Raw genomic sequence first — 11,639 nt, 5'->3', positions numbered from 1 at the left:
TGAAGGTATGGAGAAAGTCAGCCAGTCAGTCAATGAGTATTTTTTAATTCTTTGAGTGATTCTTTTCTTTCATTCCTCTAAGAGCTAGACATAGAGAGAGTGGGAGTTTAATTGTGCATGAAAGCAGAGGGAAAGGAGAAGAATAAAGGAGAAAAGAGGAAATAATTTTGGAGAATGACATATTCCCAGAGAAGGTAGGCCTGAATGCTAAATTCCAGGCTTTGTACAACAAGGGAACAACATGAGGGGGTGGGAGCCTGTGTGTTAGGGTTTGCCAGGGAGGATGGAGGGACACTTTACAACTTCATCAACTCCAAAACTTTAGCTCTGGCTTGCTCTCCTGGAACCATTTTATCAAAGTTCTGACCTCTTAACAGTTCAGAATCAGGGCCTCATGTGGCCCTCTAGGTCCTCAAGTGCGGTCGTTTGACTGAATCCAAATTTCACAGAACAAATTCCCTTGACAAAAGGATTTGTTCTGTAAAACTTGGACTTAGTCAAAAGGCTGCACCCAAGGACCTAAAAGGCCACAGGGGGCCTCAAGGCCGAAGGTTCCCCATCCCTGGTTCAGATACTTTGACCTAATCTCTATCCAATACAACTGGTTTGGGATTTGACCTCCACCTGCCATCTGTATCCATAGTCTGGACTATGGACTATAGTTCTCCACAGTCCATATAGAGACTCTATGGACTCGACATGTTTTCTAAGGCAGGACAAGAGGATCAGTCACTGTCACTTCCATTCACTAGGAGTGATGCGTTATACTCCTGAAAGACACTCTTGCTCCCAAGTCAATAACCACGTAGCATGTAGGCTAGAGAGATACAGTATGCACCCCATTCAAGGTGAAGGCTTTTCATTTAAGAAATAACCTAGCCAGAAAAAGAAGTTCATTTATTAGTAAGAATAGAATTATAGATTTAGAACTAGAAATGATCCCATAGGTTGTCTTGTCCAACCCCTTCTTATTTTATGAGAATCATGCAAATAGAGATTAAGTAATTTACCCAAGGTCACGAAAGTAGTAAATGCCAGCTATGAGTTTTATACCCACATTCTCTGAATCCACGTGTAGTGCTCTTTTCATTTTACTAGAGGTACTAAACAACATTAATATTTATTATCATCAAGTACCAGAGCAAGCAAGGCAACATGCCGATCTTTACAGACTGCTTAAGAATGACATGAAATAGGGGTCAGAGACAAAATGACAAAGTAAGAGGTCACAACTGCCAAAAGTTCTCCCAAAATCTCTTCCACAATGATCACAGAAAACATGCCAAACAGAATACTGAGTGGGAAAACCAAGAAAAAGTCACATTGTGTCATTTTTCCAGCCCAGGCAGCTTAGGAAAACAGAAAGAGAGGTCTGTGGACACTGGAGTGGAGACTGGCCAGGAACGTAGGACAGTGGAGGTGGCACCAGGTGGTGGTGGCAGCACCAGGCTGTGGGGAGCAGCCACAGCAGGGAGCATCCCAGCAACCAGGGACATTAAGAAGACTGAAAACCTGGGCAGAAAGATATCCTGGGGGACCCCTGTACTAGCACTGGGCACAGGATCAGGAGGCATTGGCAGCTCTTTCACCTATTACCTAGTTCTGGGTCACAGTTCCACAGTGGAAAGGAACAGTCACAGTTGCAAGGCAATAGGGGTCTGACCCGTGTAGAGACCAGAATGCAGATCAGGAGAACAGGAAACAGACCTCTCCCCAAATCACATTATAATGGAAGGACCAAAATCTTACAGGTCCCAGACCAAGCTGGGAAAAGCAACAGAAGGACATAAAAGACAGATACTCAGGCCAGTCATCCTCCTATTTATTAAAAAGAAATAATCCGAAAAGCTACACTTGCTAAAAGGTACCATTGACAGTGGATTAACATCAGTACTGAACATATATGCACCAAATGGCATAGCATCCAAATTTTTGAAGGTAAAGTTAAATGGGTTACAGGAGGAAATAGATAGTAAAACTATTCTAGTGAATATTCTAGTGAATAATAGTGAATATTCTTAATTTACCCCCTTTTAGACCTAAGCAAGTTTAACTATAAAATAAGCAACAAAATTCAGGAAACAAAAAAACATTTTTTAAAAAAGTTAGGTATAGAGTTCTGGAGAATTTTGAATAGGAATAGAAAGGAGTAAACCTATCTCTCTGCTTGCATGGCACAAAAATTGATCACATATTAGGGCACAGAAACATCACAAGCAAATGTAGCAAAGCAGAAATATTAAATGCACCTTTTCAAGCTATAATGCAAAAAATATCACATTCAATAAAGGGCTTTTGAATTACGGATTAAAGTTAATTGAAAACTAAATAATCTAATCTTAAATAATGAATGGGTCAAAGAATAAATCATAAGAGCAATTAATTTCGTTAAAGATAAGGACAACAATGTGACAACATATCAAAATTTGTGTGATGTAGCCAACACAGTGCTTATGGGAAAATTTGTATCTCTAAATACTTACATCAATAAAAGAGTTCAATGAATTGGGCATGCAACTAAAAACTTAGAAAAACAACAAATTTTAAATCTTCATTTAAATACCAAAATAGAAATCCTGAAAATCAAAGGAAAGATTAATAAAACTGAAAGTTAAAAAAAAATTGAACAAATTAATAAAACTAAGAGCTTGTTTTAAAAATAAAACAAACTATTGATTAATTTAAATTTTTAAAAGAAAGAAGAAAATCAAGTTACCAGTATCAAAAATGAAAAGGATAAATGTGCAACCAATGAAGATGAAATGAAAACAATTATTAGGAGCTATTTTGCCCAACTATATGCCAATAAAACTGACAATCTAAATAAAATAGATGACTATTTACCAAAATTTTGATTCCTCAGATTAACAAAAGAGGAAATAGAATGATTAAATAACTCTAACTTTGAAAAAGAAATGGAACAAACCATAAAAGAATGATATGAAATGACCTAGACACAGGGGTGGGGAACCTGTGGCCTCAAGGCCACATATGGCTCTCTAGTCCTCAAGTGCGGCCCTTTGACTAAATCCAAACTTCAAAGAACAATTTTTTTTTTTGGATTCAGTCAAAGGGCTGCACTTGAGGACCTACAGGGCCACAGGTTCCCCACCCCTGATGGTCCTAGAAAAATCCAATCCCCCAAAAAATTCTCAACACCTACAGAAAACTCAACATGTAAACAGCATTTAAAGTTTATAGTCAATGTATCAAAGGAAACATTCTTCTTTTCATTGCTCCTAATAACAAATGTGTGAATGTGTGTGTTAAAATTTACAAAGCACCTTTAACATGTTAGGCAGGCATCCAGCAAAGCATATATTAAGTACTTAATTTGTGCCAAGCACCGGGCTATCTGGGAATACAAACACAGCAAAAAGATAGACAGTCCCTGCCCTCAAGAAGCTTACATTCTGAAGGAAGAATACAACACAAAAAATGAAGCTACAAAGCAAGAGGATGATACCCAGATGGGAGCTTAGTGAACTAGTCTAAAAAATCCAAAGTAGAGCCAGCAGGGGAATGAAGTGTGACTAGACTGGGCTCATTCTCAAAATGGAGGCCCCCAGGAGGAATTCACCCATGGAAAAAGAGGGAAAACATGGTGGAGGGATGTTGCAGGGCAAGAAGGCTCCATACACTAAAGGAAGTTCCAGGGTAAGACAGCAGCTGAGTCATTGTGAAGTCCAGAGTATGAAGCATGGCTCTGAGGGGAATGATTTTTGCTTTAGGATCATATCATCTCATTATGGTGGGAGCAGTAGTTCAATGGATAGAGAGTAGGACTTTGAGTCTGGAAGGTCTGGTTTTGAATCCTACTTCTGACACTTTCCAGCTATGACCTTGAACAAAGCCATCTAACCTTTATGAAATTCACTTTCCTCATTTGTACAATTAGGGGATTGGATTAGTTGACCTCTAAGTTCCCTCTAAACCTATTCCCATGATTCATCCTTACAACAACAATAACTTTGTGAGATAGATTATATGGGCATTATTATATCCATTTTACAGGTTGGGAAATTAAGACTCAGAGAAGGTGGGTAGCTTGCTTTACGATCACAGCTAGTAAGTGTCAATGATGGAATTTGAACCTAGGTCTTCCTTACTCTGAGTCTAACATCCTATCCAATATATCATGTTTCCTCTTGTATGCTTGGGTTGAATCTCTATCCAATAGAACTTAAACCAATGAAAATCTGTATATACACTGTTCTTTTTGTTGAGAGCATAGCAAAATTGAATGAGAGAATGTGTAATGATTGAATTTGTTGTTTTTTTCACTAAATAAGAACCTTTCCCCTTCTCAACAGAAGCCAGTTTCCATTAAAGATTATATGCAGTTCTGGATGGCCTACAAGAAGAGAATAAAGAAACTACTTTCTGGGAGAGAGGTGTTCCAGCGTGAGAGGGTCCAATGTGAACACCGGAAGTTTCAGAGTGAGAAAGCTGCCAAGACAAAGAGGCAAAGCGCCAAAAGTCAGGAGTAGAACTGGGAGTGGAATATAGCATGATCAGTCTGGAACTCTCCCAAAATGAAGGCCCCGGGAGGAACTGATGAATGGAAGAAGGCAGCCAGTAAAGTAAAGGGCTTTTCTAGGAGGAGATAGCAGCTGAGACATGGAGGCAAAGTCCAGAAAAAAGCCTGTAGAACACAAGCTGTGTTTAGTTTGTCTATGATCAAAACTTAATGAAAATTCAGGACTTTTAGGGACCTATCTTAAGAGAATGCTTACACTATATTAATGCCTTCAGAGAATTGATACAAATACTTGTGACATCTGGTGGCTAATATCAAAGTAAACAGAAGAGTCAAGTAACAGGAAGTCACAGAGAGTAGGACTATAGCATCATGGATTTAGAGATATTGGGGACCGTAGAGGTCACCTAATCCAACTTCCTCATTTTACAGATTTAAGAAATTGAGGCCCAGACTGGTTCAGTAGCTAGTCACACATAGATAGGATTTGAACCCAGATTTTCTGGCTCCAAATCTGGTGTTTTTTCCTCTTTACCAAAGGGAAGAAGAAAGTGTCTAGTTATGCCAACTCAAAACAATTCAATTCAACAAATAATTATTGAGCAAGACAATGTGACAGGCATTTTACAAGGTCCTTGCTCACAAGCACTTTATAACCCCCCAAATTGTCTATATATGTGGTCCAATTCTAAAACATACAATTTTAGAGGAAACATGGGAAAACATTGCTGAGGCTTGAGGAGAGCCACAAAAAATTAGAGAGTAGCCTAATGAAAATGAAGAGAACTGGCCTATGAATCAGAAGACCTGAGTTCAAATTCTAGCACCACAATTCACTAGTTATGTGACACTGGGAAAATCATTTTTCTTTTCTTTATCTTGGTTTCTTTATCTATAAAATAGGGACAATAGTACATGTATGCCAGCCTCACAGGGTTGGCAGCATTCAAACCAACATTTATTTAGCACTTAGTAATTGTGAGGAAAGTGTCTTATAAGTCCTAAGGTTCTATGTAAAGATGAGTTACTATTATAAAAGGTTAAAACAAGCTCTGCCATCTTTGGTCTGACTCCTGTCAGCCTGGCTATGTTCCATTGAAAGAAGAAAGACAGTATTGTAAAGGAGAAGCTTCATGCCCTCCTCAACCAAGGCCAACATATAGCTCATGTTACATTAAAATATCATTGGTGACTCCATTGGTGACTGACATTTTGTGAAGTTAAGTTTTAACCTCTTGTGAGCCAACTGACTTCAGGGAAATCGTAAAACTTCCTCCCCAGTGTTGCTCCTAATTTCAGGGAAATTGTAAAATTACCTCCCTCCCCACTGTCACCTGATTTGGGGAAAATCCTGATCCACTCCATCAATAAGGAATAAAGTGGTTTAATCCCTACATTTTGTTTCTTTTTTTCCCTTCAACCTGTAGTAACTATGGAAACTAAGGGTCAGCATCCCTACCAAGAGCCTTGGATCCTGTTTGTTTCTGCAACTGCATGCCTTGCTAAATATGTGGTATATGAATGTAATGAAATACTATTGTGCTATAAGAAATGATGAACAGGCTGACTTCAGAAAAACCTGGAAAGACTTGTATGGTCTGATGCTGAGTGAAGTGAACGGAACTAGGAGAACGTTGTACACAATAACAGCCATGTTGTGCGATGACTAATATTGATAAACTTAACCCTTCCCGGCAACACAAGGATCTAAGACATCTACAAAGGCCTCATGATGGAAAATACTATCTACAAAGAAGAAAGAACTATGGCGTTTGAATGCAGATCGAAGCATACTATTTGCTATTTTTTTTCTTCTGTTGTGTTTTGTTTCCTCTTTCTGGCGGTTCCTTCTATTGGTTCCAATTCTTACTTTCATTCATCACTAATGTGAAAATATGTTTAATAGGAATGTGTATGTATAGTCTATATCAGATTGTGTGCCGTCTTGGGGGGGGTGGGGAGGGAAGGGGAGAAAAATTTAAAATTCAAAAGCTTATGGAAGTGATTATTGATAATTCAAAATGAATTAATAAAAAAGGAAAAAAATATAAATATATTTGCAGCATTGAATTATTTGAAGATAGCATACCAAAATTCTGCCCTTGAAGGACCATTAGAAGGGTATAATTTATTTCAGTCCTTGTGTCAGGAATACACATTCATAATTTCATTACTATATAACATAGGTTATATTGACAGCTTCCATATTTCAGAAAATCTTGATGGATTTCAAAAAAATGGTGATAATACAAGACAGTAGTTTTAAATCTTTGGCAGTAGACTAACAGAAAATAGCTGGCTGGCCCTATAATTTGAAGTACTAGCAATATATGACCTTTGGGTAAATAGAGGTTCAAAATATTACCATTTGAGATTATAAACCCAAAACTTGATCTGATTGAAATTTTGTCCTGAAACTAAATTATCTGGTCTCATTTACAGTAAGATGTGTTCTCCTATCAGGATAATTGTGGTAAATTAGAATTTAATGAAAGATGCACTTGATATTAGCAGTAAGGAGACAAGCTTGGAAAACTACACGAATCAGAAAAACTGAATTAAAATCTGGTCTCAGAAATGTATTAGTCGTATGATCTTTAGCAAACCATGTCACGTGTTTGCCTCAGTTTCCTTATGCGTAAAATAGGATAATGATAGCACCTACCTCCCAGGGTTGTTATGCAGATCAAATGATATAATAATTGTGAAGTGCTTAACATAGTGCCTAGAACATGGTAGCATTATATAAATGGCAACATTATCATTTTTGTTATTGAACGTAATTACTCTACACTGGATTACTCTATACTGAATTTAGATGTGATTAGTATAGAAATGCCAATTTTCTATGTAATTTTGGAAATGCACTCAACTGAATTGGTATCACCTGACTGGTAACAAGTTTTGTTTCGTGTTTTAAATACATGGCATTCTGTACATTATTATTATGTTTCCAAAATTTTTTCTTGCATTGTGAAATTTGGGAAACCATTGTATCAGAAATGCTGTTAAAAAAAGTAATTTCTCTTTAAATCTGAATGTTGTTAGATTATTAGTTGAGCTGTTAAAAGAATGTGATTAAATGTTTAAAAACTCAAATATTGAATGAAATATATTTGCTTTAAAGTGGATAATACTAATAACTTGCTGTTGGGAGAAAAGTAGCACAAAACCCTTAAGATATTCTCATCTGTGAGGTTTCTTGGGACTTTCTACGTGATTAGGGTGATATGATCTTATCAACCCTGCTGACTGCATATTGTAAGATTCTAAAGTACTGAAGTTTGAGAAACTAGGACCACTTGCAGTCAAAGCGGTGGACTTTACCAGTAAAGAGTGAATTTTATCCAATAGATTATTTGACTGTCACTTATGAAAATTATGAAATAGCACCTGTTAATAAAACAGTCTGCATTGAAGTTACATTTTTGAATCAACTTAGTAACAGTAGACCTTAGATTCAAAGATCTGAATTTTGCCTTAGGGGTGAATAAGCAATACAGACTCAAGGGTTAGTTAGATTTCTTTCTGGGGTTTTTAGTAAACTATCAGGTATTCATCTGAATCTCCAGAATATAGTTGTTCTTAATTTGTTAATGAAGGATAAATTAAATGTCCTTATGTTTGCTAGTTGTTAACTGTTATGGAAACATGAGAAAAATAACAATAACCTAGCCCTGAGCTGTGATTAGTAAAGCTTTTCTATGGTAAAATCTCGTGACTGTAATTTGATATTATTTTAGGTTTTGATCTTAGGTATGATTGTCTGAATTGTCATTAAGGAAATAATCCATCATTCATGGGGAATGCCATGTGCGGCCCAAAGGGAATGCAGTCTGAGAACTGCTACAGGTGGATGTCTGTCACTGGGAAAAGTTGAGGGGATGACTTTGCATAGGCAAAGGTAAGATCCTCTTGACTCTATTTCCCATTGTATCGTTTCCCTTCTAAACAGGAAATTTTCCCACCTGGTTAATTTTGAGACTGACTATGACACTATGTGAATAATGTGAAACTTTGCTACTTAATTGGCTGTCAAATATGACTTGAGCCTGGAATCTAACAGAGCTAAGGGAGTTCTCCTCCTTTTATGGTTTTCCTTATTGATGTTCTTCTTAGAACTCTGTTATTAATACAAACAAAACCAGAAGAGTTGAACTAGTTTTCACCACAAAATAAACTAGCTTTTGGAAAACCAAATTTAGGAGGTCGTACTAAATTGTACCAAGTCTTGTTACTGATAGATATTAGCAGAACTAGGAGACTTTGCATGTGACTTGGAACTAGAGAAGCAGATTTACCAGAAGGAGCCTCCTTCAAAGCCGCCCTGAGAATGAGACCTATTTCAGCACTCCAAGGAAAGATGTTTCCAGGGGCCAGACAACTACCTGGGACATCTGGGAGTCAAGATGAAATGTGCTGATTAAATAGACATTGGGATTGGGTTACCACTTGATATTATTTAATATTGACAATCATTATTGTATTACTTCAGCTTTTTGTTTTGGGTATTTATGTTTGCTGAGTTTTCTTGGTTACCTTGGTGACCCGTAAATCTTTTCCTGTCAAATTAGTCCATGATGAACCCTCTAAGTAGTTTGATCTGTATGTAGCCCGACTTAGTTTACCTGTAGAGTCTATTTAGCAAGGTTTGTCTCCTTAGGGCATATATTAGCGTATGATTCTGCTTGTACTGTTTGTGCCTCTCACCCCACCCCCTTTGATGCTCCTTAAGGTTGACTATTATTCTGTCCAAAAATCACATTTATTTGCTAATATGTCTTAGTCCCCAGTAGATTTTTAGCTTCCTGTAATTACCACATCTTATTTTTCTAGGTATCTACCACATCACCTAGCACAGGGAATTGCACATAGTAGGTGCTTCATAAATGCTGATTACATGAGTGAATGACCTAAAATTGTAATGTTTTATTTGGGTTGGTCATGCCAAGGTGGTAAATAGACAGGTAACATCACACATTGAAGAAATGGGTCCAAACAGAATTCTCACATCCTGGAAATTTCTAGGAAGCTTATGAAAGCCTAGAGTTGCTGCTCCTCACATTCCAGCCCATCGTATGCATCGTTCTGCATACCAAGAGCATGATACTAGGCTCCCCTAAGTTTAGACAGTATGCTTACAAGCAACTCGATACATATGGTTCTGTTTGCAGTTCTCAAATATATTCCCAATTATTACTTATGGAGTTATGTTTTATAGAGCATTTTGCTTTTAAAAATAAAATGAAATGAAATATTTATCTCTGAAATGAAAATGGTCCACATAAAATGGAAGAATGTTATAAATAGTTGAAAAGTTGGATGGACAGAGTCTGCACTGAATAAAGATTATACCTCAGCTTGGTGAAGAGAATGTCACACTGGGACTCAAGGAGACCAGAATTCAAATCATATTCATGTTTGTCTGCCTCAGTTTCTTCATCTATAAAATGGGAGTATTAATAGCACTACCTACCTCAAAAGATTGTTGTAAAGACCTAATGAGATAACATCTCTCTCTCTCTCTCTATATATATATATATGTATATATATATATGTATGTGTTCTCATTTTTGTCATTGAGATAGAATTTTGTATCTCACATGCACAGCCATACTTTACTTTGTACTCTAATCATTTATTATATAATAGTAGGCAACATTTGAATATCATGGGCGGTTGGATAAGTATAGTCAAAACCAATAAGAGAAGGGCACATTTATTGATACTAAAAACATTGCTAATGGTTATTCCTATTTGTATGGAAATTTCCCCAATGGCCTGGTCATGTCCAGTTTTTCCTGTCCAGGTTATTGTGAGGTGATTTTTTTTCTTTCTGTGTTTATATAACACTACATTTAGAAGTTTCGATAACAAGCTTTATTAATCATTTACTATGTGTCAGGCACTGTAATGTTCAGGGCACTGGTATATCACTTATAATTTCAAAAGAAAATTAGCTTTAAACAGTTAAAGTGATTCCCTAGCCACCTAACTTTCTGGTTTTAGGAATTTCTGAAATCAATTTTTGATATTTTTTTTTAATGTATGGCTTTCGTTAATGTTATATCAACTCCTGCTGATCAGCATTCCATGTTAGCAGGTATGTATGCTTACTGTACAAGACAACAGAACTAGAAACTTATCTGTTAAAATTCCCCATTCCTCTGGGAACCACTGCCTTTATCCAGAACAAAGAATGCTGATTTGAACTAGGATCTTCTCCTAAGGTATAAGATTACTTCCTCAGAAATTAGAAAAGGTACTTATAATCTCATCATCATATGGGCCTAATTTCTAGGTATGACATGTTTGTACGATATTGCATATTGCTGTAAAGCTTGCATATGCATATGTTTGTATGCATATTTCTTCCCTATAGAGAGAAGGGAGAAAGCAGTGGTCAGGCACAGGGTTGGGAAACCTGTGGTCTTGAGGCCACATATGTCCCCCTAGGTCCTCAAGTCCCCTTTGACAGAATCCAAAATTCATAGAACAAATCCCCGTAACAAAAGAATTTGTTCTATAAAACTTGGATTCAGTCAAAAGGCTGCACCAAAGGACCTAGAAAGCTATATGTGGCCTTGAAGCTGCAAGTTCCCCACCCCTGTTAGGGGTTGTAATAGTTAACCTAGGTTCTGCTTTAGGCTGTGTCATAATTGTTCATATAACCTTTGACAAATCATATCTCCTTCCCATATCTCTAAATTAGGGAGGAAGTTTTTACCTTTGTTATATACCACTAGCTAGAGTTTTATGTGAACACTATCCTTAATGGAATAGTTCAAAGACTTTGGGCTGTAATGTAAATCTTTTTTCCCTTTCTAGCTGTGCTTCTGACTCTGAGGACTTTGTCACCATGGTCTCCTATTAAAGCCTTCTCCTCCTGCAATAGCTTTCTACCCTGCTGGCCACCTCCCATTACTGAATTCCTTTTGAGGACTTTCATTTTGGGGAGAGGCTCAGGCCCCCTCCTTGCTTCATTCCTCTATCACATATGGTCTCTAAGGACTTTGCCACCATGCCCCTGCACAGGTACCCCTCAGCCTCCCCTTTTATATGTATTCTCCTCCCATTAGGATATAAATTCCTTGAGGACAAAGACTGTCTTCCTTTTTTAGTTGCATTTATATCCCTAGCAATCATCATGATGTCTGAC

The sequence above is a fragment of the Vombatus ursinus genome, unplaced genomic scaffold (assembly GCF_900497805.2).
Source record: "Vombatus ursinus unplaced genomic scaffold, bare-nosed wombat genome assembly UNPS02014812.1, whole genome shotgun sequence".
In the NCBI taxonomy this organism is placed as follows: Eukaryota; Metazoa; Chordata; class Mammalia; order Diprotodontia; family Vombatidae; genus Vombatus; species Vombatus ursinus.
This window is presented reverse-complemented; position numbering follows the sequence as displayed.